Source organism: Pygoscelis adeliae, unplaced genomic scaffold (assembly GCF_000699105.1).
Source record: "Pygoscelis adeliae isolate BGI_AS28 unplaced genomic scaffold, ASM69910v1 Scaffold14, whole genome shotgun sequence".
Classification (NCBI taxonomy): domain Eukaryota; kingdom Metazoa; phylum Chordata; class Aves; order Sphenisciformes; family Spheniscidae; genus Pygoscelis; species Pygoscelis adeliae.
Genome location: NW_008825109.1, coordinates 19,729,381 through 19,737,661, shown reverse-complemented (window position 1 = coordinate 19,737,661; position 8,281 = coordinate 19,729,381). Strand labels below are relative to the sequence as shown.

The 8,281-nt window shown below is 48.3% G+C and overlaps 1 protein-coding gene across 1 annotated transcript in view; it reads right to left on the bottom strand.

Moving 5' to 3' along the window:
- The window catches only part of GAB3 (GRB2-associated binding protein 3), a gene marked incomplete at its 3' end in the record, with an annotated part of 64,641 nt that overhangs the window by 21,585 nt on the left and 34,775 nt on the right, over positions 1–8,281 (bottom strand). The gene's annotated exons all lie outside the window — the stretch shown is intronic.

Below are 8,281 nucleotides of genomic sequence, written 5' to 3'. Positions count from 1 at the left end.
TTTCCCTGGGTGCTTGCTCTTAACATCAGCTTCGTTGTACCATCAGACTGCATCCACACACACACAGTGCACTTGCACCTCACCTCTCTGGGCTCCTTTTTTGTCCCTCCACTCTCTAGGAGGAAAGTGGCATCGGCTACCAACATAGCTACCTGCGTGGGTAGGGTTGAAGGACCATCTTTTGCACCTCTTCTCCCATTTGACTTACCCAGTGCCATCACTGTCTCCCCCCAATGGCTCATTTCCATTCTGAAACTTTCACCGATATGTGCCTTTACTCGCAAAATGTTGTACTCCAAAACATTTTTGCTTATCCTACAATGCTGAGTGTACAATGCGCCGAGTTTTTGAAACACTCACAGCTTGCCTGCAAACGGACACGAGCCGGTTTGCCATTGCCAATACACAGGACTCGCCCTGCTCCGTGGCGTAGGCAAAGCAGGGGTTTTGGCACACCTTTCAGCATGAGGCTTTTATCTCCAAGAGTCAAATATCCTCTCCTCATTTTCCTGGCATTTGCCTGCAATGAGCTACATGTCTCCTTTCCCCAGGGGAAGTGGATGCAGCACACTGGAGTCGCCGGGAGCCCAGCTGTGGCAGGCCTTGGCCAGACAAGACGGCAGCAGCAGTTTTTAGCTCGCAGGGACCCAGGCAGCAGTCCACTCTGCCGGAGCAGGGGCCAGAGCTCCTCAGCCCCAGGCCAGAGGCGCAGAGGGTGCCTGGCACCTCCCAGCCCCTGCCCTGCAAGGCAGGCAGTCATGCCCCATGGCAGCTCCTTTCCAGTGCCCGCCCCAGCCCCAGCCCATAGCAGAGCATGGTGGGGTTTTACATAGTTGTACGCTCTCGGTAGTTTTCTTTTTACCATTTACCAGTCACAAGGCCGCCTCCTCCTTCCCCTGTTACGGTTCTTCCTGCCATCCCTGGTTTTCTGTCTTTGCAGCATGATCTTCGCCCACAGACCAGGACGCAGTGTGGTGTGGCGTGTGCCTTCCTTCCCTTCCCCATCCATCACCCAAACCAGAAGCTGTGCCCGTGCCCGCACCACAACACGAGGTGCTAAGCACCTGTCTGGGGCTGGAGGGGGCTCCCCACGGCTCGCAGACCCCTTGCTGGGGAAGGGTGTGTTCTGTACCAGCACCCCATGGTACAGCAAGGAGCTCTGCTCCCTGCTCCCTCCTGTCCCGGGCAGCACCGTGTGCAGGATCAACCTGCATCCCTGTGCTGCTGCAATGCCTTCCTCCTGACAGTTTGTAAGGCACGGTCGCTATTACCACGAGCCTGTGCCCAGGGGACCAGTTTCTGTGTTTGCTGCGGGGTGCCGGTATCAGGCTAGAGAGCACCTTTGAGCCCCTGCAGGGGTTCGAGGCTGGCGGGGGCACCCGAGGAGCCAGCAGGGCCAGAGTGGTGGGGCTGCAGCGAGCAGGGATTTATTTCAGCTGATCAGAGTCAATAATATCTGACAATATTTAGTCTGGAGCTGCACACACTGCCAAATTTACAAGAGAATTTGGATCAATTTAAGGGTGAAAGATTGCACTCCCATGGTTGAGATGAAGTAACCTATATACTTAAATAGGAACCAATTCCTGGATTCAGCCTAGGCTCCTCACTTACACTACGGAAAGGATCTACGCATCCAGAAGAAATATTACATTTATTTGGGGGCCTCTTGAAATTAGTTCCTTCTTGATGAAGGAATGATATGATGATGATATGTTTACATGTCCTCCAAAGCTTTGTTAGCATTAGAGAGAAGGCTTTATCAGAAAAGCACAACTACAATCAGACAAGAGCCAACATAAATCTAGAACAATTTTCATCTGCCTTTCGTAAGTGGAATAGTTCGGTGCCAAAAGGAAGAAAGAATTTGCAGCAGCGTTGGTCGGACGCCAGCATGTTGCTCTGTGCAAGACAAGCTAACAGTGTTTTCTTCTTGCTCCTGAATTTTTCACTTTGGGAATTCCAGGGCCACTTCTGAAGGGAAGAGGAATAGCTCTGTTTCCATTTCAGCAGGGTTTCTAAGAAAGCTATCACTACTTCCACAATCTGACATCTCTGCTTCTGCTGAATAAGTGGTGTGAGGTTTAAAAAGGGCTGCTATTACATTGCTCCACCGCAGCAATGTCAGATAAGACAGGCCACGAGCAAACCTATTATGTGCTGAAAAAACAGCTATCTGGTAAACAAGGCCAGAATGGGAGCTGAGCACCTGCATGGGAAAGGTTTAGCAAAGGACCTTCATCGCTTACCTTCTGTCTGAGGACCACGTTTTCATTTTTATGTACGAAATATCCAGTATCTGAGATCTAAATAATTAATTAGAGCACATACAAGCTAAATTAGGTAAGTTGGCCTGAAATATAATTTGTCCTGCGTGTTTTTGATTTATTCTGGTTTTAATAACAAAACACAGAATAGCCAACAAACTTGAAATTCTTGACCAGCTAAATTAATGCCCGTGACTCCCCCATGAGGATAACCTTCATTTTACGGAATGCAGCAAAGGGGATGGCAAGGGGAAGCAGAACGAACGGCGGATGTGTACTGATTCCTCCCCTGCCTGGCGGCCTTGCAGCCATGCTTCTGGGCAAAGGACATGTGCTCGTCCCCAGGCCTGCTGCGGGGAGGTCTGACGCTGAAAGAAGAGTTCGAGAGCTCAGTGATGGGGAGGACTGTGAAAGGTTTGAACATTTGGGATTGCTCTCGTCCCGCAAACTCCCTTTGGAAAGAGAAAGCAGCAAATCCCACCAGAGGAGGGTCTGGCACGGCTTCCCTCCCGCGGCTGGCTGAGGGCTGGGAGCGCCTGTGTGTACAGTGCTCCTCCTGCTACTCGCTGCAGTTCTGCTGCCTTGAGCTGCAAGGCATCCTTGGGGCTAGAAAACTAGCAGAGCTGCAGGATAATAGTCCCGCAGAAGTGCCAGTACTTGAGACACAAGTTTTCAAAGCTTGCCTCTCTTTTAAAGAACAATTTTTAAACATATTTTTTGGGAAAAAAAAATTAGGCGGAACTTTATAGCATTTCCTATAAATGACTTAAAAGAGGAAGTTAAAATTCATATGTAGACAGGTTTGTAAGCAGCTGATGTCTAAGCTTATTAAGACCATATAAGTTAAGAGAGTTTCCCCCGCCTACGCAGAGTGGGAGGTGTTGGAACTGCAGAGTACGGTCCCTGCAAGAGGGACCTGTGCAGCAGGAAGGAGGAAGGAGTCAGGCCCCAGCTCCCAGCAAGCATCCTCACGTTCAAAGAGCCAAGGACATTGTTGGGAGCTCTTTGTGCCACTCTTTCAAGAGAAAAGGGCCCACCCCATGGAGCTCACGCTCCTTGGACTGCGAGACCCTTGCAGAAGGGCTCATGCCTTCTACTCTGTAGCCTGCATTGCTTGGTAATAGTGCTCGATTAACTCACTCACAGAAATCTGAGATGAAAAAGACCTCTTAAACCACCCAGCCTGTCCCCAGCTGGAGTTATGGTTTTGCTATTTCAGTTGTGGCTGTTGGTCTGCAGCTCCCATCAGCTCTGCATAGCAAATCTCTCCCTAATGAAGCTGCCTGCTTGTCCCTTCCAGTGTGTCCCCGTGCAGCGCTCTGGGAGCAGCTGAGCTCATTGCCCATCACCCACTAGTTTAACGCTTCTCTTGGATTTTGTCTCCCTTGCTGTCTGGTTTCCCTTATTTTCTACTCAGATCTCACAAACTTCTTCAGCAGTGAGAGGCTGAAACTCATAGTTTATGGCTGGGAAAGAAAAATCAATAAATATTCAATTTCAGAGAGGAATGCTCCTCCCTTAGGGCCTTCCTCTGCCTCCACAGGCATGTAATTCTATTTAACCTAGAGAGCAGAAGGAGAAATTTTCTGCAGTTTTCCTCCCTTCGCTTGGGTGCCTGGAAGCTGAGGTGCATTCCTGTGGGTGCCGGAAAGGCATCAGCTCTCCCTTCCCCTGCCTGTTCATGCCCACTACAGCTCTGTTTTCTCAAGGTTAGGACTCAGCTATGGTGGGAAGAAGCTCTGAGCTAACCAGTGTTCCCATACAAAACAACTTTCAGCACAGACCAGCACAAATGGTCTGGCTCATCCTCTGCAAAGGACCATCACACAATGAGTTCAGGACAGACTACAGTCTAACACTGTATTTTCATCTGCTAAGTCGTGAGTCATTTATTGAGTCACTTGTCTTTCTGATAGTTGTAGTTTCAGTGTGACTCTAAATGAATCTTGTCTCAAGAAAGTCAGCATGAGTCTTCCTCAGAGGAGATGTAATGGGTGCATAGTGGAAGGGGAAGTACCTTCTTCCTTTCAAGGTGATACAGATACATTAATTGACTAAAAACACTAACCAAAAAATTTCCTGTGCTGTAACTGCAATGAAAGCTTTGTAATAAAGCATCTAAGATGACGTCCTGTAGAAGCAGAGAGGTTTCCTTTGTTTCTGTTTCTCACAAAAAGAAACCTGTGGTTTGTGAAGAAAAAATGACGCACACTAAAAAAAAGGAGAAAAAGTCCCGGAGTCATATGTTGCCTGCTAACCTACACCCATTCCCACTGCCTAGTCTACATCCTAATCCATAATATTTATGGTGCTTTACATATACAAACATCTGCAACAGAATGAGTCACTGCTATTTAATAAACATGCAGATTCTTTGTAAAGCTAATGGGTTTGTTTGGGCATGAAGGGTCAAAGTCATAGTGACCTAAAAACTTGGGAGTTCTAAGCTCTTAAAAATCTTGTGGAAGATAAGAAAACAAGTTCTGAAAGTAAAATTAATAATAACACCACTACATTTTGGGGAGGGAGGAAGGAGGCGGACACTTGGATGAAGAAATGTCATTTCACTCATGTCCTCCCGTCCTTTAGCAAGAGCAGTAAAGAACCGAGAACTGTGCTTCTCACAAACATTCTGATTAGAGGTCTCCTCCAAGGACACGGGCAAGGTGACAGAGCATCCCCTTGCTCCTCATGCAAGTAGGAATTGCTCGACAAGACGCTGCTGGCTGAAGGGGAGCAGTGCTGCTGTCCTCTCCTGGCTTTCCCCATGGCTCCTGGTAGGTGGGTCTCAAGGGGCTCTCCCGCAGAAAAGAAATGCCGGTGCTGCGGTCATGCCCCCTGGATGGGTCCCTGAGCTTTGCAGGGGAAGATGCTGACAGGGCATCTCATCCCACAAGATCTTGCTACAGGGAAGAATTCACCGGCTTTGATCTGAGCTACAACAAACCCTGCCACACCAGAAAAACACCGCGGCTCCATGTCGCCTGGGGGGACTGCAATGTGTCAAATGGCTTCGCAGTGCTGCCTGCCTGCCCTGCCCTGCCCTGCCCTGGGGCACACGGTGCAGGCAGGATCCAACTGTCCTCGCCAATGCTTTGCAGAGCTCACTGCTTCCTAGTGTCCCGCGGCTATGGAAATGCCTCTGGGCTGATAAAGCCTTACCTGTGAAATCCATAGCAACAAAACACCAAAGAAGGGATGGCAGGATGGCAATCCTATTTCAGTGGATTCATTTAACAGTGAAATCCTGACACAGGCACGAAGTAAACAAGCCACCCTCCCCATTGTCAGGCCAGGGCATGACTTCTCTATTCTTCCTCCTATTTTGACAGCAGTGGTGCTGAAAGCTTGGAGCTTTTCTTGTTAACAGCTGCCCTGCAAATATGCGCAGGCCCCTTTGAGCTCATTTATAGAAAGCATAAGGGCCAGTCATTATGAAATTACAGCTAACTGCCACCACAGGGCAGAAACCCAGCCATGCCCTGGAGGGCTGCACCTCCCGGGGAGAGGCTTGCGGCTGAGTGGGGTTTGTCAGGAGCACCAAGCGAGCAGAGCCAGCCAGCAATCTCGACAGCATCTGCAGGGCGCCAGTAAAAAGACACAGTTGGTATTAATAAATAAATAAAGTAACTCCCCCACTGCACTTGGCTGTGTTTCATTGGGACTAATAAGACAGTAAAGACAGTCTCACACGCCTTCAGGAAGCAACCGAAATTTTTGTGACTCCGCGTCATTATAAAGCAGCACCCAAAGGGATCTGGAGAACCGATGAAAAATCAAGCTCAGGAAAAGAAAGCCAGCTGCGGCGTGAAATCCACACAAGCTTGGGAAGCCTCCAGGTGGGGCAGAGCCCAGGCAGCCGCAATGCTCTTAGTACAGCCTCGGCCCCGGGCTGGCCACCCGCTGCCTGGGCTGCCAGCGCTTCCACTGCGCCACCAGCTCTCATCAAAATGAACCTGCGATGGGTGAGCAAAAGCCCTGGGTGGAGGGGAAGCTGATTTTGGCCAGCTGGCCTCGTCCCTGCCCGGGGCAGGCAGGCGGACCCCGTCCCGCCCGGATCCCTGCGTGCTGCAGCCCGAGCAGCCCTGACGCCGGGTGGGGGTATCAAACTGCTGGGGCAGCCAGGGGTGGACACTGACTCACATCGTGAGCATCCTCACGCTCTCTGTTTCATCTCGTCTGTCTTTTTCACCTTTAATGGGGATGTAAAGTAGGTCGCAGCTCAGAGTAAAGGTCCCAGCAGCAGAAGACAGCACTGAGTGATTAAAGCCATTCAAGCATCTCCTCCCACCCAGAGCCCTCCTCTCCTCTGGCACATTTTTTCCTTCCTGAGGGCAGGAACAGTGAAACATTAATTCCTTTAAGCTGCCCCCCAAATGACACCTTCTGACTGCTGCTACATTTTTGCAGGCATTTAAGCTCCCTGACAGTGAGGACTTACAGGCAGGACTCTTTACATGAGGATGTTTACAGCCTCGCCAGCTAGCCAAGAGTTTTAGTTCCATATTCCCTCACAGCATGTTTATGTGTAATATCTAAAATGACATTATTATTATCACCCTGAACGCAGCTTAATTTCTGGAGTGCTTTTTTTCTCCTTTAAATCCTAAAGCACTTGACAACTGGTACACACTCATGACATGCCGCATACGTTGTGATTCGTTCACCTGTCACAGGGATACACCTGCCTCTGAAGTTACGCCACGTTCCAGATAATCAGGATGCTTACCCGTACACCCACAGGTATGCGCTCACATCCGTGCATTTGGCTTTGACCAATCCATGGTGCAACTTTTCCGTCTGAAATCCTTATCTACCTGTTGAAGGTGGCAGAGGTCGACGGACAGAAAACCGCTGGTCTGGCTTAGTGCCACTCCTCTGGTCAGTTAGAAAATAAAATTCTGATTTCTCAGGATGGAGGATTGGGCTTCTTATAGAAACGAGTTGAAAACAGGGCGAAAGGAGAAACTAACACAGTGATACAGGTCTTCCTGGATTTAACAACATCACTTTGTTTTCTGTTAGTGGGAAAAGTGCCACTGAAACCTCATGCCCCACGACAGGGATTCCGACTGTTACATGAAAACTACTTGTGTAAAATGGCCTGGAAACCCTTAAGAACTCTCTGACTTGTTCACAATAAATTCTTTAATACTAACATAGTAATAAAATATAAACTTAAATAGAGGTAAATTTTGATTTCTTAGCATGGCTTTAATCCAAAAGTCTTGCATAATCTTAAAGGATTTTTAAAAGGCTCTGCACGGATACTTGATTAATAAAGTATCTTGAATAATAAAAATTAGGTTGCCCCCAGGTTGTTTAAGGCACAACAGTTCGGAAATACAAATGCTGGGCATAATAGTCTGCTGGATGACTGAAGCTAGCTAAGTCACAGGAGTTTTCAGTCATTTTTGGAAGCAAGTATAGGAAAATGTATATACCAAAGGGACTGAAGTTTAGACAAATTTTGAGCAAATTTGCTAAACTAATAGCTTTTATGGAAGGACTCCAAACCTGCTTCGCTAAGGAAAGAAATAGAGTTGGGGCTAATCCCCTTTCTTGTAACTCACAAGCACGATGTAAACATGTAAATACAGATGTGCAAAGCAGTTACAGACCAGAAAGATCTGCCTGGAGGTTGCGCCCCGCCTCGGGCTATCGGGAGTCCCTCTCCCTCTATTTTACTTGGAACTGGCAGTTTTCTCAGTATTCTTTACACAAACAGAACAAATTTTGCTGTTTCACCTTGTTAACTGAACATGTGGTGTGAGGTCAGCAACAGTCACGCAGCCTATCTATAACTGTCTGTGCTCACATGATGCCACGGCTCCGAAGAGAAGGAACATAAACAGGAAATTGGGCAAAGTGACTCTTTTAGTAGGGGACCACAACACTGCTTTTTATTTTTTTTTAAACTAAACCCTTCAACAACACGCTGTCGGACCTAACGAAGAAAACCAGAGTAGCCAGCAGGATCAGAATAAAAGCCGCAAGTATTTACGCTGTAACGC